We start from the raw sequence: 26,698 nt of genomic DNA on the forward strand, positions 1-26,698 counted from the left end.
GTGACTTTACCATTGTAGCCCATCTATAGCGATGGAGACAGAGTGCTCAACCCTTGGAAGGTAAGTAATGCTCAGTTTGTTTTATTACGCATAATTGAGGTTATGGACCATAGATGGTTGAAAGGAGACAATCCATTTGAACATTTTTTCATTTCAAAATTATTCTTAGCATGATCCAACCAAGTATTTACCATTATAGCACAGGTTTTATAATCAGGACTCAATATTATGTATCAGCTCTTCAGTAAATTTACTGTATATGAGCTAAATAACTGCTTCAACAAAGGAGAGAATGCCTTACAGATGTCTCCGTGTAAGCAATGACTTAGGATGACAGCAATGTGTGTGCTCAGAGAGTGTCACAGATTTGCTTCATATGACTCATTAGTCTGAACAGATTGCGCCAAGAGTTCCACATTGTAAGACATCAGATCAGTTTAATGATCAGACATTAGCGCCTCGGTCCGTGAGCCGATGGACATTACCGTTCCAGAGTCAAACATATGGACTCTGTAATTTACACTGATTTATTTAACCACCGATTACCATAAATCTAGTAGATCCAGGCAGTATTAGATAATATCAGATAGACTATTTGGATAAAAGTATTGGGACCCATCTCTGTTTTTGGTGACAACCAGGAGAACAAGCTTTTGTTGTGAAGAGGTGATGCTATGGGCTTGTTTTTCAGGGGTCAGCAATGGACCCTTAGTTCTAGTGAAGGGAAATCTTAACGCGTCAACATACAAAACATTTTGGCCAATTGTAGATTCCAGCTTTGTGGAAACCGTTTGAAGAAGACCCTTTTCTGTTCCTCATGACTGTGTCCAATGCACATGGATCATACAGACATGGTTGGGGATGTTTGGTGGGAAGAACGTGATGGCAACACAGAGCCCGGACCTCAACCCCAATCAACACTTTTTGGAAGAACTACATTGTAAGCTTGACCTTCTTGTCTGACATTAGGATCTACTGCCAGTGTTTCCCAAACTCTAGTCCTCACAGACCCCCACAGGTCATGTTTTCAGGATTTCCATAGTATTGCCCAGGTGGTGGATGTATCATCCAGACATCAGGAATTATCTCACCTGTGTAATACTATGGAAATCCAGAAAACATGACCTGTGGAGGTCCGTGAGGACCAAACAACCTCACAAATGCTCTACTGCATAAAAGGGCAAACATTTCCAGAAACCTCCAAAATCATGTAGAAAGTCTTTGGAGAAGAGCAGGAGCTGCTATATCTGCAAAGGGGCCAATTCCACATTAATACCTTTACATTTAGAATGGAATATCATACAGTATATAGATAACACTTTCGGCAATATACTGTATATATATATATATTTCCATGTCAAGGCTAAATAAAAAAAATATAATTGACATGCACAAATAACACTATTGCTATATGACCTTTAGTGAACACTAAGTTAACAGAGGTTATACAAGGGCAGATATTAAAGTGACATCTTCAGTCATTTACCGGTCAGAAAAAGAAGTATATAAATACCTAATAAAAAAAATACAATCAGATGCATTTTTTATTAAGACTTGCTAATGCAATTACCTGCACGTTTTGTCGTGAACACTCATAAAACACTGTGGTCGCTGATTTGGTCTCGTCTCAAAAACATCAAAAAATTGAATGTTTTCTTTCCAAACAAGGAATAGATATAAAACCACTGTCAGACCGGTCTGAATACTTTGTAAAAACCACCGTTAACATAAGATATGGCAAACAGATCTCATTTCTGATTTCTATTTGATAATGCAGCCACTTGTCTTCTGGTTAATAGTTAACAAGGCTCGATGGACAATGAATGGGTTTATGTTATTTCAGGTTGAGAAATTTATTCTCAGGGCTCCTTGTATTAACTGAAGTATCAAGGTATCTAACAGGTTCCAAAAGCAAATATTGACTCAAGAGGAAAAGCTTAAAACGTGTGACGGGAATTATTGCCAAAAGTTAATATATATCGGATTTAACTCCAATACAGGTCAAAAGGACTTTCCTTTTAATCTGTAAAAAAAGTGGTACAATTGAATGGGTATTAGGTAATACCAACTTGTTTTTACCCCACAAACCCCACAATTTACCCCTTAAGGTTATGATGATTTTTCATTTTTAAACTTTTGTTTTTCCTTCCCGTTTCCAAGAACCATAACTTTTTATATATTTTTTTACATTTTTTTTATGCTGTTTTCTTTGATGTTAGACATTTTAGACAATATTTATTTTACCATAAAATGTACTGAAAAATTTTGGAAAAAAATCCAAGTGTGGTGAAAAAAAAATGCAATGCCACACTTTTTGTGTGATGTGGGGTGGGATTTACAGCATTCACTGTACAATAAAAGTGACCTGATGTTTTCCAGGTCAGGGTGATTACATCAATATCAAACTTATAAGTTTGTTTTCTGAGACCGGTAACATTTTTCATTTTTCGATCCATGGAGCTGTGTGCGGGCTTGTTTCTGCTTGCTCGTTTGTTTTGTGTTTTTATTGCTACCAATTTGGGGTCCATACAACATTTTGATTACATTTTATTGCATATTTTGGGGGAAGTGTGGCTATTGAAATAAGCCAATTCTGTTTTGTTTTGCTTTGTTTTATACACTGCAAGAGATAAATATTTTTATATTTTATTAGTTTGGGGAATAACATAGGTGGCGATACCAAATATGCATTTTTTTTATTTTTTGCATTTTACTGTTTGGGGAAAAAAGTGGATGGTTTAAACTTGTAAAAAAAATTTATACAGTATATTTTATTAAAATACTTTATTTATTTATTTTTTTTTTTTAGATTTTTTTTTAAGTCCCTTTGGGGACTTGAACTTGTAACCTTTTGATCCCTCACAGTACATTGCTATATTATATTACAGTATTGTAAATTACTTGGCTCCTATTAAAGGGAATCTGTCACCCCATTTTTGGCCTATAAGCTGCGGCCACCGCCATCAGGGGCTTATCTACAGCATTCTGTAATGCTGTAGAAAAGCCCCTGATGTAACCTTTAAGATAAGAAGAATGAGCTAAATTATACTCACCAGGGGATCCGATCTGGTCCGATGGGTGTTGCCGTCCGATCCGGCGCCTCCCATCTTCTAGAGAGGATGTCCTCCTTCTTATTTCTGCTGCGGCTCCTGTGCAGGTGTACTTTCTCTGCCCTGTTGAAGGCAGAGTAAAGTACTGCAGTGCGCAGGCTCCGGACCTCTCTGACCTTTCCCGGTGCCTGCACACTGCAGTACTTTTCTCTGCCCTCAACGGGGCAGATATAGTACGCCTGCGCAGGGGCCGATGCAGAAGTAAGGAAAAGGACGGTATCGCTAGAAGATTGGAGGCACCGGACTGTGACACCCACCGCAACCGACCCCGTCCCCTGGTAAGTATAATCTAACTTATTTTTCTTCTCTTTCAGGTTACACCGGGGGCTTATCTACAGCATTACAGAATGCAGTCTCTCATACCGACACCCAATGCCCCTGTGCCTTTGCCTTGAGGCTTCACCTCACCTAGTGAGCCTAACACCTTTGGTGGTGGCTTATCTGTTAAATCAATCAAAAAATGTAATGTTCCACAAAATGTTACCAAACAAAAAGGCAACTAGTTTTGCAAAAAAAACAAGCCCTCACATGACTGTCTGCTGAAATATGCAAAAATTATAGCTCTGCCAATAAAAAGCGTTTTTTAGTGTATGACGGCAGCAAAACATAAACTATATTAATCTGATATCGCTGTAATCATACCAGCCCAAAGAATAAAGTCGTCTAATCACTTATACCACACGAGAAACGACGTAAAAAATAAATGGAACCAAATCTTCACCTGCTGTTTATTTTTTCATTCTGCCTCCCAAAAATTGCAGTAAGGATTGGCTCATATTTATCCTGTGCTCTCCGCTGAGCGCTTGCATGGGGTTTCCATGTAAATCGCTGAATTATGTTACTCAGACAGAAACCCCGGAGGGAGATTCCCTACCATGAGGCAGATGGAGGCACTGTGGATGCCATAGGACCTGTGATCTGGCAGTGACAGTCTTTTTAGGCATGCATAAGGTCACTACCGTATAACACGGCTGAGTGCTAAGGGACAAAATATCACATAGCTCTAGACCCAGTGTAATGCTATGAGGCAGCTCAGATCTGCGATTATTTTCTCATGCCGATTCGGCATGAGAGAACAATTGCAGCATGCTGCAATTTGCAGTGAGGGTTGGCTCACTCGCACCCATAGAAGTCTATGGGTGCGAGTCAAACATTGCACTGCACTCGGGTGATATTCCCACCAACAATTGCAGTAAAGGAGATGGAGAAATTACATTCGATGCTATACGATAGTGTGAATCTGGTCTAAAAGCACGGTCCACCACAGTTTTGTCCACTTCTGATAAGAAGGACAATGTTGAATAGAGGCCATACGGAGTGCAGAGTAACTCTTCTGCCTCATTATAGTGAATGGATCCCTCGGGAGTTTCATCTGAATCACGTCACTACGGTGACTTAGATGGAAACCACAAAGTACAGTAAGTGCTCAGCGTTGAGCGTTGATCCAAAGTGTTATGTGAAATGTTCCTAATAAAAGCTTCAAATCAATCCACAAAAAAAGAAAGTCACCACTCAGGTCCATCATTTTTCAGTGGAAATATAGGTGCTTCTGTGGCGCCCCCAGGAGTATGGCCGCCACAGTGGCTTTGCCTTCCTCCAGGGAGGGTAATGCCAGGCTTGGAAGCAGTAAAGGGTCTCTCTCGCAGTCAATCTATGCATGCAACACAGTTCCACTCCAGGCCAGCAGGGGGGACTCTGAACCGGAATTAAGGGGAGGAGTGCTCTCTGAGGGCCAAGAGGAAGAAGTGAGTAGTTAGTGTGAGGAGGGTGAAGTGTGCAGACGTGAGGAAGAAGCACGGAGATCGAGCGGAGAGAAAAGGCTCATCTCCAGGGAGAGCGCACGAACTGGAGCCTGGTCTCCACGGTTGTATGGATACTAATGGTCCTGCAACAGACACCAGAGGAGTAGGAAGTTGTAAATACTCGACTCCCACCTAAGACTCGGAGGCACAACAGCACGGTGTGAGCCAAGAGAGAAATAGCGGCTACAGCTGTCTGCCATACGAGGTATTCAGAGAAACGATAGTAAGGAGGAACTTCAGTGTAAGTCGGTACTGGAGACACCTCAAGCAAGCGCTAGGAAGGAGACTGCACAGCCCATCTGCTGAGAGAGAATCCCTGAGTTGCTTCAAGGCTAGCCTGCTCTGGTACCATCTGTAATCAGGACCCTGGACTGCATTTGCCAAGTGAAGGTACAGAAACTGCACCCCGCTGTGTCTTTGTCTGCTTCCTACCCTTTTGGCACCGCTACATCCCCGTGCTAACCACATCTACACTGCCCTGGGACTACAGCTTCACCTGTGGGGAGCTTTTACATCTTTGCTGCACCATACCATCAGTCCCAGCGGATCTGCATGCAGCGTCGGCTTAACACCTCCCTTGCCGAGCACCACAGGCAACGTCACGAACTATTCATTCAATTAACTACATTCCACCATTCAATCTCCCTATTACTTGGGTGCCCAGGGCCACGGACCGGGTCACTGCTGCTGTGACACATCCCGCTGATACCGGCCCGGTACCGAGTACCCCACAGCCATGGGAGGGCGACCCAACTTGGCGTCACGAACAGGATTACGGAGCCCGGTACCCCCGGGTCCTGTGTGCCATAGACTGTGTTTGTGCAAAAGACTGTGTTGGCGCCAATTGCCGCACTGCTTGGCGCACACGGGAAACCAAAGAGGCGGGCCTTTGTGGACGGAGCCCCTCAGAGAGTGCGAAGTAGTGAAGTCCCGCACGGGAAGAGAAAAAGCGCGTGAGAAGTGGGAGGAGCTGAGGCCTACAGCCCGGAGCGTCGGGCCTGCGAAGCAGCCACCGGTAAGCTCACTCAACCCCCGGCCCTGGCTAACATTAACTAGGGGAGAAGAGAATGTCTGCGCCACGCAGCAATGCAGCGGCGGACGCTGCCAGCAACCCCTCAGCGCCGCAAGGAGTAGCGCCCACCGCAGCGGTCCCCATAATGCCGCTGTCTATGCCCTACCTTCCGGGAGCAGCATGGTTACCGCAGTATTCAGGGGAGTCACATACCCTGAGTGAATTTAAAGAGAGACTGTGGAGTTTGTTTGAAGTATACCCCCTGTCTGAAAGCCAGAAAGTGAACATCCTTATTGGACAGCTAACGGGTGCAGCACAGAGACAGGTGAAAGCCTGGCAGGACACTGATAAAGAGACTGTTGCAAAGATTCTGGCCAAGCTAAGGAGCACCTTTGACACCCGCCCTGCAGCTGAAATCAAGATGAGATTCTTTAGGTGTAAACAGAAGGCGCAGGACAGTATAAGGGACTATGCTCTTAACCTGCAGGAGGCGCTGCGAGCAGTTAAGCAAGTTGATCCTGACAGTGTGAAGGAGGAAGATAAACTGCTAAAGGAGCAGTTCATTGAAGGACTCCTATCCAGTACCCACAGAGGACAGTTGCGCATCATAACCCTGCAAAACCCTGATCTGGACTTTGCTGATTTCAAGGACAGGGCTATTCGGGTACTGCAGGAACCAACTGACAGGCATCCAGCGTTCCCTAGGCGCCCAGCGATCACCTACCACCAGGAAGCAACATCTTTCCCTTCCATCCCTGTGGAGGCTAATGCTCAGACTCTGGATAAAGATCCAACTGAAGATCTACGTCTACAGGTCCAGGAGTTGACTAAAGGTATGGCTGCACTTACTAAAACTGTGCAGTCCCTGCAGGTGTCCTCCAAGGAGAAGATCCAGCTTGCCTCCAGTCCAGAGGATGCCCCATGGCTCCGGAGGAAGAGGATTCCGCCACTCCGAGGGAGAACCAACGAGCGCTATGACCAGGATGGATGCCCTATCTGTCGTAACTGCCGCAGGGCAGGCCACATCGCCAGGTACTGTCATTTAAACGAGCAACCCCTGGGGTAGAGGGCCAACCCCCAGGAATAGGATCCCCAGGCCCAAAGAACTGGAGAGCCAAGTATGTTGGGGGGAGACCAATCCTTCCAGTGGTGATTGACGGCATTCCCCATGAACGCTTTGCTGGACACTGGCTCCCAGGTGACCACTATGCCATACATTCTTTACAAGAGGTATTGGGCTGACTCTGAACTCACCCGTGGTCCAAGTGATGAACTAACAGTAGTTGCCAGTAATGGCCAGTCTTTACCCCAAGTAGGATGTAAAGAAATTACTGTTAAAGTGGGTAGAGTAGAATTAAAATCTCAAGGTCTGATAGTTGTGGATATTGATCGACGTGAATGTAATCCCATGATGACTCTTGGTACAAATGTAATTGAAAACTGTCTTTCTGAGGTTATTGTCTTGTTGCAACAGGTGGCTGAGACTGCTGGTTCCAGTGAACAACGAGTCCTGCAGAAGGAGATCAAGGCCCTGATGCAAAGACAATAGGTAGAACTCTCTGGCGGGAAATTGGCAGTGTCAGAGTGAGTGATCCTTTCCCCATTGCAATACCCCCCAGATGTGAAATGTTGATTTGGTGTCGGGCAGCTATAGGTCTCAGAGGAAAGGATTACCAGGCATTGGTAGAACCAGTGTACTCTGATAGCAGGCCCACTGTCCTGACAGCCAGAGGGGTAGTTGATGTACGTAAAGGGAGAGTACCTGTACGCCTTTTGATTTGTGGGGAGGAGGAGGCCACAATACCTAGGTATGCCACAGTTGCTAAGCTGCTTACTGTTAATAACAATTCATTGCAGGCAGCAGAGCCCTTGGTCTCATCCGATCAGGTCGAGGGCAATGGCTCTGTGAAGCAGCTTGAGGAGTGGTGCCAGCAACTGCAGGTGGGGACTGACTCTACACCTTCATACCAGAAAAATGGGGTTTACAGAGTGACACAAGAATATGAGCCTGTATTCAGAAAACACCCACTAGATTTTGGGCAGGAAAAAGGGGTTCAACATCATATCCCCACTGGAGATCATCCACCCATTAAAGAAAGGTACCGGCCTATACCCCCAACACAATACCAATGTGCTAAAGGTATGTTGAGAGAGATGAAGGAAGCTGGGGTTATCAGAGACAGTTGTAGCCCATGGGCAGCTCCCATAGTTTTTGTAAAGAAAAAGGATGGTACCATGAGAATGTGTGTTGATTACAGGAAAAATAACAGCATTACACATAAGGATGCTTACCCACTACCTAGAATTGAGGAATCATTAGCTGCACTTAAAACTGTTAACTACTTTTCCACCTTGGATCTCACTAGTGGGTATTGGCAGGTTCCCGTGGCAGAGGCAGACAAGGAGAAAACAGCATTTACCACTCCAATGGGTCTCTGTGAGTTCAACTATATGCCATTCGGGCTCTGCACCGCCCCAGGAACATTTCAACGGCTGATGGAGTGCTAACTGGGACACATGAACTTTGAGACAGTCCTGTTGTACCTTGATGATGTCATTGTTATGAAGACCATCTGGAACACGTGGCTGAGGTGTTTGAGGCTTTGTCCAATTTTGGCCTGAAGGTGAAGCCTTCCAAATGCCACCTCCTGAAGCCCAAGGTACAGTACCTCGGTCATGTGGTGAGTGCAGAAGGTGTGGCACCAGATCCTGACAAGGTCACAGTCATCCGGGACTGGCCGAAGCCCAGCAACCTCCTTGAAGTACGCCAGTTCCTTGGACTGGTAGGCTACTACAGAAGATTCATCAAAGGCTTTACTGAAATAGCCACCCCTATGCAAAATCTTCTGGTGGGGCAGTCCAAGAAGACCAAACAGAAAAGTTCCCCCTTTGAATGGACTGAGGAGTTGGAGAGATCATTCACTCGACTGAAGATGGCTCTCACAGGTGATGAAGTTCTGGCCTACCCAGATTACGACAAGCCCTTTGTGTTGTATACTGATGCCAGCAACGTGGGACTTGGAGCAGTACTGTCGCAGGTACAGAATGGAAAAGAAAGAGTGATCTCCTACGCCAGCAGGAAGCTGCGTCCCACTGAAAGGAACCCTGACAACTACAGTTCCTTGCCATAGTCTGGGCTGTCACTGAAAGATTCAAGCATTACCTGGCCTCAGCCAAGTTTACCATCTTCACGGACAACAACCCGCTGACTCACCTAGAAACTGCAAAACTAGGTGCACTGGAGCAGCGATGGATGGCTCGGCTGTCTAACTATGAATTTACCATCAAGTACCGAGCAGGGCACAAGAATGCCAATGCTGATGCGCTGTCCAGGATGCCCAATCTACAAGATGCGGGAGAGGATCCAGAGGCACTTGAAGAAATAGAGCTACCTCCCTTCCATCGACCAATTGCAGCTCAACGTGCTCAAGGAGTGAGAAACAGACGGTCTGGCTTGAAAGAGGTCACCCTAAATCCATTGCCTCATCATGACTGGACAGAAACGCAGGATAGCGACCCCGCAGTCCGCCTGGTGAAGGAGCTACTGTCACAAGCTGACTCACGCCCAGAGTCGGATACTCCTGAAGAAACCCAGCAGTTGTGGAAGGAAAGAGGCCAGCTGTTCATCTATGAAGGAAAGCTGTGACGGAGGAGTATCAATGCACGCACTCATGAGCTGGTCTGGCAGGTGGTAGTCCCAAAGAGAGAGGCATCAATGGTCTTGGAAGCATACCACAATGGAACTGGACACTTCGGTTGGAAGAAGTTGGAAGCATTGCTCCGGGAGAGGTTCTACTGGGCTGGTATGAGGAAAGCCATTGAAAAGTGGTGCCGGGAGTGTGGACAATGTAACCTGCACAGAAAGGATCAAAACAGCCAGAGAGCTTCTCTACAGCCAATAATAACCAAACAGCCACTTGAGTTGGTCGCCCTGGACCATGTGAAGCTGGTCCCAAGCCGGTCAGGATACATCTATGCTCTTACCATCGTGGACCACTACTCAAGATTCCTGGTAGTTGTGCCTGTTAAAGATCAAACAACCAGGACAGCAGCCAGAGCATTCCAACAGCACTTCTGTAGACCACATGGCTATCCTGAGCAAGTGTTTACAGATCAAGGTCCCGCTTTTGAGGCAGAAGTGTTCCAGGAATTCTGTAACTTGTATGGTTGCAAGAAGATCAGGACAACCCCATATCATCCACAGACCAATGGCATGTGTGAGAAGATGAACTAGGTGGTGATTGATCTACTGAAGACTTTGCCTTTGGAGGAGAGAAATCTGTGGCCAGAAAAGTTGCCAGATCTGGTAGACCTCTACAACCATATTCCAGTGAATTCCACCAACTGTACCCCAGCATACCTAATGAGAGCAAGACCTGGTAAGCTGCCTATTGATTTGGACATGGGAGTCCTGACACCTGAAGTAACGGCAGATCCTAGGGTACTCAATAGCAGGAAAGAATTGTAAAAAAAAAAAAGTGTGTATATTCTTTCCTCTATATCTCTGAGGCCGTAGGGGGGAATTTTTTTTTTCTCTCAATGGAGATAAAGCAATTGTCTGATCGTGTGGAGCAGCTCGCTGCGGAAGTGTGGGGAATTTCCGCCTACCTTGCTCATTCACATGCTGCTGAACCAAAGATCCCTACTCCTGATGTGTTTTTTGGGGATTGGTCGAAATTTTTGAATTTCAAAAATAATTGTAAATTATTTTTTGGATAGAAGCCTAACTCGTCAGGGAGCTCCGTGCAGCAGGTTAAAATTGTCATCTCTTTGCTGCGTGGCGATCCCCAGGATTGGGCGTTTTCTTTGAAACCAGATGATCCTATTCTGACTAATGTGAATGCATTTTTTTCAAGCCATGGGGTTGTTGCATGACGAACCTAATGCTATTGATCAGGCTGAAAAGACCCTGTGGGCATTGAGCCAGGGTCAAGATTCTGCAGAATTGTACTGTCAAAAATTCCGAAAGTGGGCGGTCCTTACTACCTGGAATGATAATGCCTTGGCAGCTCTCTTTCGGAAGGGTTTGTCAGAAGCCGTAAAAGATACTATGGTGGGATTTCCTGTTCCCTCTGGTCTTGACGATTCTATGTCATTAGCCATTCAGGTTGATCGGCGTTTACGTGAACGCAGGACTGCACGAGAGGTGTTGCCACCTGTTGAACAAGTGTCTGAACCTATGCAATGTGATAGAGTTTTGTCCAGGGAGCAACGTCAGGAGTTCAGAAGGCGTAATAAGCTGTGTTTTTTTTGTGGCGATGCCTCGCATATTATTTCTGTCTGTCCTAAACGAGAGAAACGTTTTGCACACACGTTTTCTGTGGGTGGTGTTCAACCTAAGTTTCTTCTGGCAATTACTCTGATCTGCTCCCTGTCCACATTTTCTGCCAAGGCTTTTGTGGATTCGGGAGCAGCCCTGAACCTAATGGACTTGGATTTTGCTAAACGTTGTGGATTTCCGATGACACCTCTGCGGACGCCTATCCCTTTGAGAGAGATTGATGCCACTCCTTTGGCGAAAAATAAACCTCAGTTTTGGACCCAGGTGGTAATGCGGGTCGCCCCAGACCATCAAGAAAATTGCAGATTTTTGGTGTTGCATAATTTGCATGATACCATTGTTCTGGGGTTTCCCTGGTTGCAAATTCATAATCCAGTTTTGGATTGGAAATATGTGTCTGTGGTGAGTTGGGGGTTGTCGGTGTGCCCTTAGTGAGGCTCCGGTTTTTTCCACCTCTCCTCAGTCGCATGATGTTCCTGACTATTTGGCGGACTTTTATGATGTATTTAGTGAGAGTGAGTCTGCGTCTTTGCCTCCTCATAGGAGTTATGACTGTGCAATTGAACTGAGCCCTGGGTGTAAATTTCCCAAGGGTTGGCTCTTCAATTTATCTGTACCCCAGCACGAGGCTATGCGATCCTATATTAAGGAGGCGTTGGAGAAGGGTCATATTAGACCATCCTCTTCACCCTTAGGTGCTGGGTTTTTTTTCGTGGCCAAAAAGGATGGTTCATTAAGGCCTTGTATTGATTATCGTGCCCTCAACAAAATTACTATCAGTATCCGTTACCCCTGATTTCTGATCTATTCTCCATAGTTAAAGGTGCTTGCTGGTTTACCAAGCTTGACCTCAGGGGGGCGTATAATTTTATCCGCATTAAGCATGGGGATGAATGGAAGATGGCGTTTAATACTCCGGATGGACATTTTGAGTACCTGGTGATGCTTTTTGGGCTCACTAATGCCCCTTCTGTCTTCCAGTGCTTCATGAATGACATTTTCCGAGACTTTGTGGATAAATTTTTGATTATCTATCTGGATGATATTTTGATCTTCTCCAAGGATTGGGATTCTCATGTGGAACATGTTCGGACTGTGTTCCGGATCTTGAGGGAGAATTCCCTGTATGTCAAAGGATCGAAATGCCTTTTTGGGGTACAGAGGATTTCTTTTTTGGGATTTATTTTGTCTTCGTCAACTATTGAAATGGACCCGGCCAAGGTACAGGCCATTTATGATTGGGTTCAGCCCACTTCTTTGAAGGCCCTCCAGAAGTTTTTGGGTTTTGCTAATTTTTATCGGAAACTTATAGCCAAATTTTGTAGTATTGCCAAGCCATTGACTGATCTGACTAAGAAGGGTGCTGATGTGTTGAATTGGTCTCCGGAGGCTGTTTCTTCCTTTCAGGAGCTGAAGCGAAGATTCACTTCTGCCCCGGTTTTGCGGCAACCTGATGTCTCACTCCCGTTCCAGGTAGAGGTGGACGCTTCTGAGATTGGTGCAGGAGCTGTTTTGTCCCAAAAGGATCCTGTAACATCTAAAATGAATCCCTGTGCTTTCTTTTCCCGAAAGTTCTCTCCATCTGAACATAACTATGATGTGGGGAATCGGGAACTGTTAGCCATGAAATGGGCATTTGAGGAGTGGAGACATTGGTTGGAGGGAGCTAAACATCAAGTCGTGGTCCTCACTGACCACAAGAGTTTGATTTACCTGGAGTCGGCCAAACGCTTGAACCCTAGGCAGGCTAGGTGGGCCTTGTTTTTTACACGTTTTGATTTTGTGGTCTCTTTTCTTCCTGGCACTAAGAATGTCAAGGCTGACGCTCTCTCTGTGATGTTGTCACATCTCCTGTTGTTTGTGGGCTGTTGCCCTTGTTTGCATTCTTTGCCTAGTAACAGTGATGTAGGGGAGAGGAGGAGTCGGGGGAGGGACGTGGAGAGGAAGGAGGAAGTAAGGAATAAAAAAAAAGCACGGCCTGGCAGCCAAGCACTAGCACATCAGTGTACGTCTCTGAATTCTTTATCGCCGACATCACGACACTACAACTGGGGACGAGGAAGCGTTCATTCATCAGCCACAGGTATTTCAGTCCCACGAACAGTCTACAAGGCTATCAGCACTCACTATGGCTTGTCTACCCGCATTTCCTGCTTTTGATGTGCATCAGTCCCAAGCAAACCTGGCAGTATCTTGGGATAAATGGCTAAAGCGATTCAAGATATTTCTGCAAGCCATGAATGTCTCTGATGATACCCGGAAAAAAGCCATGCTGTTACACTACGCAGGGGAGCAGGTTTACGATATATTCACTACTCTGCCGAATACAGGGGAGGACAAGGACTATGAGCTCAGCAAAGCTGCGTTAAGCAAGCACTTCTCCCCTCACAGAAATCCGGCATTTGAAATTTTTAAGTTCAGGCAGTCAAAGCAGTCGCCAACAGAAAGCATGGCTGAGTATCATGTCCGGCTACGACACCTTGCAGCGCACTGTGAATTTGCGGAAGTAGACAAAGAAATCCAAATGCAGATCGTACAAGGATGTATTTCCTCCAAGTTAAGGAGACAAGCACTCAGAGACCCCACCATGACGTTAGCGAAGTTCCTAGATACAGCGCGTATAAATGATGCTGCAGACAAACAAGCTAAACTGATAGAGAACATCGAGCATGAGCCAGACGCGACATCTTCTATAGCAAAGCTTACACAGAAACCAAATGTGCCTCGCACGCAGGCAGCCACATGTTACAACTGCGGTGGATCGTATCCTCACCAGAATGTCTGCCCAGCAAAGGGAGGAACTTGTCATAATTGCGGAAAGCAAAATCATTTTGCAAAGGTGTGTAGATCCAAGCCACAATCTCCTCATACCACCGCACAACCTAGGCCACCGAAGATCCAAACACTGCAGATTAATGACGAGTCCCACAGCACCTATTTATTCTCCGTGACGGAAGAGGGATCTAATACTGTGCACGCAGTTACTAATCCAAAACGAGTAATCCTAGTGAATGGCAATCCAATAGAAGCCCTGGTGGACACGGGGGCATCAGTCAACGTCATCAGTCATACAGTCTACAACCAGCTCCTAAACAAACCTACTCTACAAAGTACTAATATAAAGATTTTTCCTTATGGCTCAGCAGCTGCACTGCCCCTGTGCGGAAAATTTCAGTCAGAAGTTGCAGCTGAAGGAAAGTCCATCACTGACACCTTTTATGTGGTAGAATGCTCTGCGGACACACTTCTCAGCTGTACCAGTGCAATATCTCTGGGCCTTGTGAACCTTGTCAACAGCATTACAGGTCCTTCGGCCCACCACATTATGCAGAAGTACCCAAATCTCTTTAAAGGCCTAGGTAAGCTAAAGGATGTTCAAATAAAATTGCATATAGATCCGTCAGTACAGCCCTCTATTCAGCCCCACAGGCGCATTCCATTCCATGTCCGCAAGCTTGTGGAGCAAGAACTGCAAGGCCTGGAGGCGTCCGATGTCGTCGAACGCGTTGAAGGCCCGACCCCCTGGGTTTCACCAATCGTTGTTGCACCTAAACCGAAGCAGCCAGGTAAAATCCGACTATGTGTGGATATGCGCCACGCCAATCGGGCGATCCAAAGAGAAAGGCACATCACGCCCACTATTGATGACATTCTCGCAGACCTGAATGGTGCGAAGGTATTTTCAAAAATTGACCTAAACTCAGGCTATCACCAACTTGAATTGCATCCAGACTCCAGGTACATTACAACTTTTAGCACGCATGTGGGCCTGCGCAGATTTAAGAGATTGAACTTTGGCATCTCATCGGCCGCAGAAATTTTTCAGAATATCGTCAGCCAGGTTCTGTCTGGCATTGCAGGAGTCCTCAACGTCAGTGATGACATTCTCATTTATGGCACAACCCAAGAGGAACATGACAATCGCCTAGAACAAGTGTTTCAAAGACTCCAAGCCTGCAATCTCACTGTCAATCCGTCAAAATGTGAATTTAACCAAAAATCATTAACTTTTTTTGGATACATCTTTTCTGAACAAGGAGTTTCAGCTGACCCACAGAAAGTGGCTGCCATAAAATCGGCTAGCCCACCGCAAAATGTGTCAGATGTTCGCAGCTTCCTAGGACTGGTCACATACTGTGGGCGATTTATACCTGACCTAGCCACTGTTTCTGAACCTCTGCGAAAGCTCACAAAGAAAGACTCTCCGTGGACATGGGGTACTGAGCAGCAAGCAGCTTTTGACGCATTGAAAATCAACCTAACCAGCGACACTGTCATGGCCTATTTTGACCCGTCAAAACCCACACAGCTACTGGTGGATGCTAGTCCAGTAGGCCTAGGAGCAATTCTCACACAAGTGTCTAGCGCAGGCGACATATCCACAATCTCATATGCCAGCAAGACACTAACGGATACAGAGCAGCGATATTCACAAACTGAGAGAGAAGCCCTGGCAGTTGTGTGGGGGTGCCTTCATTTCCATTTATACCTTTTTGGACATCAATTCACAGTGATAACTGACCACAAGCCACTCGTTCCAATTTTCAATAAGCCCTCGTCAAAGCCTCCCCCGCGTCTTGAACGCTGGTTGCTCCGCTTACAGAACTATCATCTCCAGTTGAGATACGAGGCGGGAGCTGGAAATCCCGCAGACTACTTCTCGAGACACCCAGCACCACAGCCCACCACAGACGACATCCCCGCGACGATTCTGGCGGAGGAGCATGTCAACTTTGTCGTCGCCCATTCGGTACCGAAAGCTATGACCATACAGGAAATTAAGCAAGCGCTGGATGCCGATCACCAACTTCAATTTGTGATAGAGACGGTTCGGTCCAAGAACTGGAGCAGTTTTCTCGCTGAGGCCCGCCTTCACCCTCCTGATCAGGCTGGGTACCTGGAGGTTTTCTTTAACGCGAGACATTCACTATCAGTATCAGACTCAAATATGCTCTTAAGAGATAATCGCCTGGTGATACCTCAGAAACTTCAGAGCAGGGTACTGGATCTGGCGCATGAAGCTCATCAAGGGGTCGTGAAAACGAAGCAGCTACTTCGGGAGAAAGTGTGGTTTCCCGGACTTGACAAAAAGGTAGAGGCACTCGTTGAAACATGCATACCGTGCCAAGCCACTACAGTTGCCCATAGACGTGCACCATTACAAATGACACCCCTGCCAGCCGGCCCATGGATAGCTGTTAGCATCGATTTCTGCAGTCTACCAGATAGCTCCTATCTGCTGGTGATCATGGATGACTTTTCAAGGTTTCCAGTCATCGAACATGTTTCTACAACCTCGGCCAAGGCTGTTTTACCAAAATTAGACAAGATCTTCTCGGCATATGGCATACCTGAGATCGTGAAATCTGACAATGGACCGCCTTTTAATAGCACAGACTTTCAGTCCTTCGCAACCTACCTGGGTTTCACACACCGGAAAATAACTCCTTGCTGGCCTCAGGCCAACGGTGAAGTCGAACGATTCATGCAATCGCTCAACAAGACCCTAAGGATTGCTACCATGGAGCACAAGGACTTACAGCAAGAGTTGAACGCATTCCTCAGACAGTACAGGGCTACACCCCACTCTACAACGGGAATACCACCTGCAACGGCACTGTTCAACAGGCCCTTACGGGTCAAACTTCCAAGCATTCCAGCAATCTCCGTCCAGACCCCGATTTCTATTAATGACTCCATATCAAAGGAAAAGATGAAACGGTATGCAGATAAGCGCAACCATCGAGGCAGACAGCCGGCAATACAGGTGGGCGATTGGGTCCTGGCACAAAGGTTAAAAGCGACTAGCAAGTTTGTGTCACCGTACTATCCGGAACCCTTTTAAGTTATAGACGTTAAGGGCACCATGGCTACTGCCCGGAATCAAAGTCGTCAGGTCACACGGAATGTGTCCCACTTTAAAAAACACCGGGGCCACGTCCCAAAAACCACGCCTATTGAGGAAGCGGAGAGCGACGACTCCCTGCCAGAGACTGGAGATGCCGTAAGCCTAACAGGGGATGTCTCCGGGGATACTCAGGGCTCATCTGGTGATGGGCTGTCTCACCGCTATCCGATTAGGACCTATCGAAGACCAAATGCCCACCTTACAGACTATGTTCTGCAGTGAGACTTAATGTTTGAACGACAATATTCTTCAAATGTTTCAGTTTTTTTTTTGTTGTGAGAAAAGAAGAGGTGTGATGTTGTCACATCTCCTGTTGTGGGATGTTGCCCTTGTTTGCATTCTTTGCCTAGTAACAGTGATGTAGGGGAGAGGAGGAGTTGGGGGAGGGACGTGGAGAGGAAGGAGGAAGTAAGGAATAAAAAAAAGCACGGCCTGGCAGCCAAGCACTAGCACATCAGTGTACGTCTCTGAATTCTTTATCGCCGACATCACGACACTACACTCTCTAGGAGCTTCTTTGCTGATTCTCCAGTGGTGACCAAGCCTGCTACCATCTTAGGCGAAGGGGTAGTTCTTTTGGCCATCTCGCCCGATTTGAGACGTGCTCTGGAAGAGTTCCAGGAGGACAAACCTGAGCGTTGTCCCAGGGGAAAGTTGTATGTTCCTGACCAGTGGAAGAAGATGGTGATGTCTGAAGTTCATTGCTCTGCATTGGCTGGTCATCCAGGTATTTTTGGTACTAGAGATCTGGTGAGTCGGTCTTTTTGGTGGCCCGCCTTGTCTCATGATGTCAGGAATTTTGTGCAGTCCTGTGGGACTTGCTCCCGGTCTAAATCTTGTTCTCGCTCTAGTGGGTTGTTGATGCCTTTGCCGGTCCCCAGGAGGCCATGGACCCATATTTCAATGGATTTCATCTCTGATATGCCGGTCTCTCAAAGAATGACTGTTATTTGGGTGATTTGTGATAGGTTCTCTAAGATGGTTCATCTTGTACCACTCCCTAAGTTGCCGTCTTCCTCTGAGTTGGTGCCCCTGTTTTTGCAACAGGTGGTTCGCTTGCACGGGATTCCTGAGAACATTGTATCTGACAGAGGAGTTCAGTTTGTGTCTAGATTTTGGAGGACTTTCTGTTCCAAGCTGGGAATTCAGTTGTCCTTCTCCTCTGCTTTTCACCCTCAGACCAATGGGCAGACAGAGAGAACAAACCAGACCTTGGAGTCGTATTTGAGATGTTTTATTTCCGCTGATCAGGATTTTACAAGATTTTGGAGATTATTAATCCGGTCTCTTTTCGTTTGGCTCTTCCTGTCACATTTAAAATCCATAATGTGTTTCATAAGTCCTTGTTGAAGGTTTGTTGAACCAGTAGTTCCTGGGGTGGCACCTCCGGACCCTGTATTGGTTGAAGGTAACATGGAATATGAGGTAGAGAAGATACTGGATTCCAGTCTGGCTAGACGGAGATTCCAGTATTTGGTTAAGTGGAAGGGTTATGGTCAGGAGGATAATTCCTGGGTCTCTGCCTCTGATATTCATGCCAAAAGATTGGTGCGTGCCTTTCATCGGGCTCACCCTGATCGCCCTGGTGGCGTGGATGAGGGTTCGGTGACCCCACCTCAGGGGGGAGGTACTGTTGTGAGTTCATTTTCCCCTTCACCATTGAGGTCTGATGAACTCCCTCTTCTGGTGAAGGAAGGTAGTGAGGCTGATTACCAAGCACCTGGGTATGATGATGATGACTGGGTGACGGGAATTGCTGACTGGATATAAGGCAGCCGACGCCCTTCTGCCTTGCTGGTGATCTCTCTGAGGGATTCTAGGAGACCAGTCTGATTCCTGCTCCTCAAAAGCAAAGTTTTCTGCACTGCTTTTTGCACTTGTGTTTTGTTTTGTTTTGCCTTGTTTTTCTGAATTTCTGCCATTCCCTGCTGGGGTGAGTTGAATTCCTTTTTGCTCTGTCTTCAGAAAATACCTGACTGCTGATATAGTCTTTTTGAAGCCTAGCGTCTTCAGGGCCTTTTTCCCTATCAGCCTGTTGGCCCTTGTTTTGATAGGGTTTTTGGCGGATTGCAGACAGCAGCTTTCCTATCCTGTCCTATTAGTTAGCTTGGGGCCCATCATTTGCTCTGCCTATCTTTCTATCTGTGTGAGTGTTTTTTCATCTTGCTTCACCGTCATTATATGTTGGGGGCTGCCTATTGCTTTTGGGTCTGCTCTGGGGCAGTTTAGATTTCCCTTTCTGTCTTTAGGCTATGTAGTTCTCCGGCTGTGATCGAGGGGTCTAGGGCACCGTAGGAACCCCCCACGGCTACTGCTAGTTGCTGTTGATAGGTTCAGGGGTCTGCAATCCGATAGCTGCCAACTTCTCTGGTTTTCTGGACTTAGCTAGTATTTCTGTTTTTGCCTCCTTCGGTGACTCATTCGTAACAATCACCTGAAATTATGCCCTGATCTGTTGAAGGAAAGAATGGAAGAACAAAGTAACATCCAACACTTAGGAGAAGAAGAAAAGGTCAGCACTATACTTGGAGAATTCCCTGCAAGTTGGACTAAAGTAAATGATGCAATAGTGGTGCCCGTGTTGCCATTTCCCCAATTGGTAGCACAGGAAGACTTGACCTAAGAAAATCCTGAAGATCAGGAAAATCAGGCAGCAGATGCTACACCAGCAGTGGAGTCAGAGAACCCTCGCCCTGCCAGTAGTGAATCTGACATGCCCACAGTGACTCTAAGATCTAGTAGACGTATGCTACCCAGTTCACACACAACACCAGTAGTTAGAACCAGACAAACAGTCCAGTCCATAACAGTACCAGTGTTACGCAGGTCTACCCGCACTACACAAAATATACCGCCCATCAGATATTGTGTATAGATAAATAAATGTAAATGTTGAAATTGTATGTATATATGTAACTGTTTTTCAAGTTTTGTGCCTACAGGTAATCTGCAAGAGTTTCCTTTGAATTTTCCAGTTTTTTACCTTGTTTCACGGACACTGAACCACAGGACCATGTGTGGTCAAAAACTTTCCTTGTAAATAGTTCACCATTTGCCCGGGAATGGACCATGGACATTGATGCTGGACTTATCATCATATGACTATTTTTGGAGCTCTTGGTTTTTGTAACTTTTTCCTTTTTTTAAATCTTGTACAATTATAACTGTTCACCTTGTTTAACTGTTTATGTGTTTTCATATTTTGTTCAGCCCAGGAGTGCTGACTTGCACTAGGGGGGAATGTGGCGCTCCCAGGAGTATGGCCGCCACAGTGGCTTTGCCTTCCTCCAGGGAGGGTAATGCCAAGCTTGGAAGCAGTAAAGGGTCTCTCTCACAGTCAATCTATGCATGCAACACAGTTCCACTCCAGGCCAGCAGGGGGGACTCTGAACCGGAATTAAGGGGAGGAGTGCTCTCTGAGGGCCAAGAGGAAGGAGTGAGTAGTTAGTGTGAGGAGGGTGAAGTGTGCAGACGTGAGGAAGAAGCACGGAGATCGAGCGGAGAGAAAAGGGTCATCTCCAGGGAGAGCGCACGAACTGGAGCCTGGTCTCCACGGTTGTATGGATACTAATGGTCCTGCAACAGACACCAGAGGAGTAGGAAGTTGTAAATACTCAACTCCCACCTAAAACTCGGAGGCACAACAGCACGGTGTGAGCCAAGAGAGAAATGGCGGCTACAGCTGTCTGCCATACGAGATATTCAGAGAAACGATAGTAAGGAGGAACTTCAGTGTAACTCGGTACTGGAGACACCTCAAGCAAGCGCTAGGAAGGAGACTGCACAGTCCATCTGCTGAGAGAGAATCCCTGAGTTGCTTCCAGGCTAGCCTGCTCTGGTACCATCTGTAATCAGGACCCTGGACTGCATTTGCCAAGTGAAGGTACAGAAACTGCACCCCGCTGTGTCTGTCTGCTTCCTACCCTTTCGGCACCGCTACATCCCCATGCCAACCACATCTACACTGCCCTGGGACTACAGCTTCACCTGTGGGGAGCTTTTACATCTTTGCTGCACCATACCATCAGTCCCAGCGGATCTGCATGCAGCGTTGGCTTAACACCTCCCTTGCCGAACACCACAGGTGGCGTCACAAACTATTCATTCAATTAACTACATTCCACCATTCAATCTCCCTATTACTTGGGCACCCAGGGCCACGGACCGGGTCACTGCTGCTGTGACACATCCCGCTGACACCGGCCCGGTACCGAGTACCCCACAGCCCTGGGAGGACGACCCACTTCCACGTTACTGGTAGTACATAGGCTCTGGAAAAGCAACATGGCTGCTCACCCCCCGAAAGAAATTCAGAAAATTCTGCACTCCCAAATCCAAATGCCCCCTTTCCTTCTGACCCCCGATGTGCCTAAACCACATTTAGCGCCCACATATTTGGCATTTCTGTAGTGATGAGAGCCCGCCTAATCTATTGATGTGTGTCTCCAGAAGCATGAGCTGGGCTCTACAACGTACTGTGCATTACAATTTACTGGGGAAAACAAAAGAGCAATAAGAAGCCGACCATATAGTCCAAAGTATTATGGTGAGAAAGTACAATTTATTAAGTTAAACAAGTAAAATAACAGAAGAAACATCAATGATTAGAGTAAGGTAAAATTACATAAAAGCAAGGATGCGCACTCAGGAGATTAAATACAGAAGGACTACATGGAAGGAGTGCCATGATTTGCACAGTACAAAAACTGGATAGAGAGTATAATAAACAGTTGTGCAAATTATTAACAAATGAATAAAGTGCTTATGCAATATAACCTGAGTATTACCATGGATTCATGGTTTATAAACAAGTGTGTGCCATTTGGATATCAGGGCACCAAAAGACAAAATACAACAAGTGTCTTATGTAGAAAAGACAATAGTGTGAGAGTGTAAAAATAAATCCCAAGTGGAGGATAACTCACAGTAGCAATGTAGATCCCTGGCACCTGCGTGGCGTTGTCCCCAATGCATGTTTTGGCACGCTGCCTTCGTCAGGTGGTGGCGCCATTAGACCATCCTAGTCTACATATCACTACTCAGGTCCGACTCCTTGGTCGCAGGGTTATTACTTTTATCTGTTCTTATATTGTAACTTTACTTAATTATATTAGACACCCTGCCACTATTAAGCAGCCATCCACCGATTGAAAATAAAATTACCTGTGGATAGATATCTCGGCTGATAAGCGAATGGTGGCTGAACGCTGTCTCCCCTCACCCCGATGCACATTTTACTCTTGCTTCTTCCTAGGGTCTGTCTCCCCTGTGTTTTGCTTTGAGGCACTCATTTAAATTTTATGTGTATGATTTTATATTTGTCTTAATAAAGCATTGATTTTAATAATATTTGTCTATGCTTAGCACTACCTGATCTATACACGATTTACTGTCATATGATCTATGTGGTTCTCTTGGGGGAGTGAGGGGTTTAGGGTACTATACTTTTCATGTTCCTTGAGAGGTCTAGTTTCCAAAATGGGGTCAATTGTGGGGGGGTGTCCACTGTTTAGGTCCATCAGGGGCTCTACAAACGCGACATAGCATCTGCTCTTGATTCCAGCCAATTTTGCATTCAAAAAGTCAAACGGTGCTCCTTCCCTTCGATCCCTGTGCTATATCCAAACAGTAATTTTCCCCCATATATGCAGTATTAGAATGGTCAGGAGAAATTGCACAACACATTTTGTGGTCCATTTTCTTCTGTGAAGATAAAAACAAACTTAGGTCTAAAGTAAGTTTTTGTGACAAAAAGTTAAATATTCATTTTTCCCTCCACATCCATGTCTTTGTCAGTGGGCAAACTTATAAAATCAGCAAGGGACCAAATACTTATTTCCCCCACTGTATATGGAACATTTTTCCAGAGGTTTCTTGCTCTGTTTGGACTATTAGTAGCCGGAATCCCAAACTGCAAAAAAAAGTTTTATCTGTTGTTGAGAGTCCAATTGGCAACAACTGGTACCAGTCCAAGTCGTGGGATGAGTGATGATCACAGCATCTGAACCCACCCACATAATGCCTATATGGCATCCTAATTCATGCTCATAACATCTCTTAAAATTCTAATACTGGAGACAGAAAAAAACGCTTTAGTGGTTAATTTGATATCAACTATTGAAATGAATAAAAAAAAAGATTTATAAATCATCTAGCATAAAATTGGAAGTGAAGAGGAAAGTATTAAATATACATTTATTTTACTCTCTTTACAGAAGGAATACTCGCTCCAGGCTACATTCCATAACGAATATGGAAAACATGTAATAAATGGTTCAGGTAAGGGATTTTTATAGATATATAGTATATAAATATTGTAGGGTTTCACTCTCTTAGGTAGGCACTAGGTAGCATTCACACAAACACTTGATTCTTTGGTCAAGACAATGTGACGTTTATTTCCACTGGTTGCGAAGTACCAAAACAAAACCATAAGCACAAATTCCCTAGCCTTGTCCAGGTGCTAACTAAACAAAATAGACATAAATAAGAAAGGAAAAGCCAGGTCACCGATGCTTCAAAGTGCACGGAACTCCGTCCTGATGAGACTTATATACATGTAAGAAAAGAAAAAAATTTGATATTCCAGCGCCTTTAGTTAAAAATTCTTCAAATTTATTCACACAATTTAAAACATGACATGCTCCTAGACCACACAATAGTGCACACTGGGACAAAGAGCGACGCGTTTCAATCCCAAAAGCACAGTGGCTCAGTGGTTAGCATTGCAGCGCTGGGGTCCTAGGTTCAAATCCCACCAAGAACAACATCTGCAAGGAGTTTGTATGTTCTCCCCGTGTTTGCGTGGGTGTACTCCCGTTTCCTACCACACTCCAAAGACAGACTGATAGGGAATTTAGATTGTGAGCCCCATCGGGGACAACGATAATGTGTGCAAAACTGTAAAGCGCTGCGGAATATGTTAGCGCTATATAAAAATAAATATTATTTTATTTATTATTAAAGCTTTGATAAAGATCGCTTTTGCGATCGAAACGCGTCACTCTTTGTCCCAGTGTGCACTATAGTGCGGTCTAGAAGCATGTCCATGTTTAGTGTGACACACACAGACACACAATGCCAAGATTGAGTCAATGTCTCCCCTTTTTATCTGGTATCAGGTGTTGATTTTTATATTGTCCACACCTGTTACTTGCCACAGGAGAGTTTGACCGCTCATCACATACTTTAAACAAATTTGCTTGCCTACAATTTTGGCAACGTCCCAACAAATTTTGTTCTCCTATTTTTGGGTGAAATCATGTCCAATTTTCCTTTTATTTGCTCTGCTTTTTATGTTGTTCCAATACACACAGAGGAAATAAAAATGTGTATAACAAAACGTGCAATTGCAATAATTTTCTTGGAGAAATACTTAATTCTCTGGAACAATCTCAAGGGTTTCAACACTTCCGGCCATGACTGTATCTATATGTAGGGGATGTATTCGCATTTTGGCCCTGGAGTTGTGGGATGAGGGTAGGCTGTTATGAATGGGTCACCGAGGAGGAGAGCAGGTCCAAGCTAAGCCACAGAAACCCAGAGAGGTTGGTACCTAAGCGGATTGCAGACCCCTGATCCTATTCACAAAGCTAGCAGTAGCCGTGGAGCGTACCTACGATGATCCTAGACGCCTCGACACAGCCCGAGAGCTAACTAAGCCTAAAATAAGAAAGGGGAAATCTAAACTGCCCCAGAGCAGACCCCAAAGGAATAGAGAGCCCCCAAACATATATTGTCGGTGAGACAAGATGAAAACACAAACACAGGCAGGAAAATAGACTGAGCAAATGATGGGATCCACACTGACTAGACAGGACAAGAAAGGAAAGACACTGTCTGCAATCACACAAAAAACCCTGCAAAAAGTCCAACACGTCTGATGCAAAAAACACTGAAGTCACATGACTTCGTTCCCCACTATATCAGCACTCTGGTATATTCTGAAAGCAGAGCAAAAAGAGACCAATCTAACAGGGAATAAAACAAACTGGCACAAGCAGTGACATATGGGCGGTGATTCAGCACAGCCCCAGCCGGAGCTGGCAGACCCGCACCAAGAAGAGATAGACAAAACTAGATCAAATGCAAACAGAATAGCAAATAAACCACTTAGCTGAACATGCAGGGACAGAGCTGGAAACATCAGACCTCAGGAGGAACAGGAAGCAAAATCACCAGCAGGGATAGAGAGAGTCGGCTGTCTTAAATCCCAATCTGAAACCCCAGATCTCCAATCATCATCATCATTATCAGGTGGCAAGCCTCTCTCAATCAGATCAGCTCCATTACCTCCAGTAACCACCAGAGGGAGCCCAGAAAGAGAACTCGCAACCCCTCTGTCGATTTGACCAGCTCCACTGCCTTCAGTAATAACCAGAGGGAGGCCAGAAAGCGAATTCACAACAGGAGGCAAAAGATTCCTTTGGCCCGTATGAGAAGTCCAATGTTATTATTATTGGGAAAGCTGAAGGCCCTGTTGTCCTATTGTAGATTTTGCACTTAGGCCCACCAGCTTTAAGTTGCACCACTTTTTACAAAATATGGTGGAACTAGGGCAGCACGGCGGCTCAGTGGTTAGCGCTGTTGCGTTGTGGTGCTTGGGTCCTGGGTTCCTCTCCCTCCAAGGACAACATCTGCGAGCAGTTTGCATGTAATCCTGCAGTCTGGTGGGTCACCATACCAGTCAGCACAAGGGTAAGGTGCATCACTTGAGTGTCTAGTTTTTTGTGGAACGGCTACAGAAAACAGTCACAACATATCCATGCGCAGTTTTGCAAATCATGAAAATATGAGAAGCTAGAAGAAAATAATCAAAAACTATTTTATTAATAATAAAGGAGAGTTCACCCAATAATGTCCTTTATGGTACAGACCACTTAATAATAATCCCATATTCCTGCAGACATATTAGTCTGTGGAGACATACCTTAAGATGTTAGCAACTGATATATATGACAAGAGCATGTGTTGGAGGAGGGAGGAACAGCTTCCACGCAGCTAATGCCAGCAAATCTAACGCTTCTATTTCAGTAACTCAAAACCCGATTGTGCGAGAGGCATAAAATAAAGCAGATAAATAGGCAAACAGCAGTATACGACCTGTGAATTCACTAAGCCTTGGCAACTCCTGGATGTGGCACAGAGATGTCAATCAGCACGGAAAAAACTTCTCGCCCACCAGTCCTGCTATATATATATATTAAGAGGCTTCCCAATGGCATGTAATTATTCCGGTTGCCATGGAAATGGACCTATACTGAGCAGTATTATGAGAACAAGTTGTACCTTGGCAAGTACAAGCTACTGACAGACGACAGAAAGGCTTTTCGCAAACAGAAATACCACCTCTGAATTATGCCTTTGTTTACCCATTGTCACTCTTGGTGTTCAATGCCGCCGTCCGGCACCAATGTGCTGCTGAGCATATAGTGTCCGACATGGCCGGTGATTTGTTCAACCAAGATGTCTCCTAGCTAAATTAGCTAAATTAGCTAAAATAAACAAATAAAGTAATTATACATATATATTTACTGTATATATTACTACATTGTCCTTTGTAGAATACGGGACACCATGATGGAA

The 26,698-nt window shown here is 45.5% G+C and overlaps 1 long non-coding RNA gene across 1 annotated transcript in view; it reads left to right on the forward strand.

Moving 5' to 3' along the window:
* The window catches only part of LOC141084841 (uncharacterized), a 103,669-nt gene extending 80,279 nt beyond the window's left edge, over positions 1–23,390 (forward strand). The window contains exons 2-3 of the long non-coding RNA XR_012231134.1: positions 7,399–7,473; positions 23,329–23,390. This is a non-coding gene — a long non-coding RNA (uncharacterized lncRNA). The remainder of the gene's footprint in view (positions 1–7,398; positions 7,474–23,328) is intronic.
* The last annotated feature ends 3,308 nt before the right edge of the window (positions 23,391–26,698 follow it).

Source organism: Dendrobates tinctorius, unplaced genomic scaffold (assembly GCF_039654945.1).
Source record: "Dendrobates tinctorius isolate UK_male_01 unplaced genomic scaffold, ASM3965494v1 ptg000027l, whole genome shotgun sequence".
Taxonomy (NCBI): domain Eukaryota; kingdom Metazoa; phylum Chordata; class Amphibia; order Anura; family Dendrobatidae; genus Dendrobates; species Dendrobates tinctorius.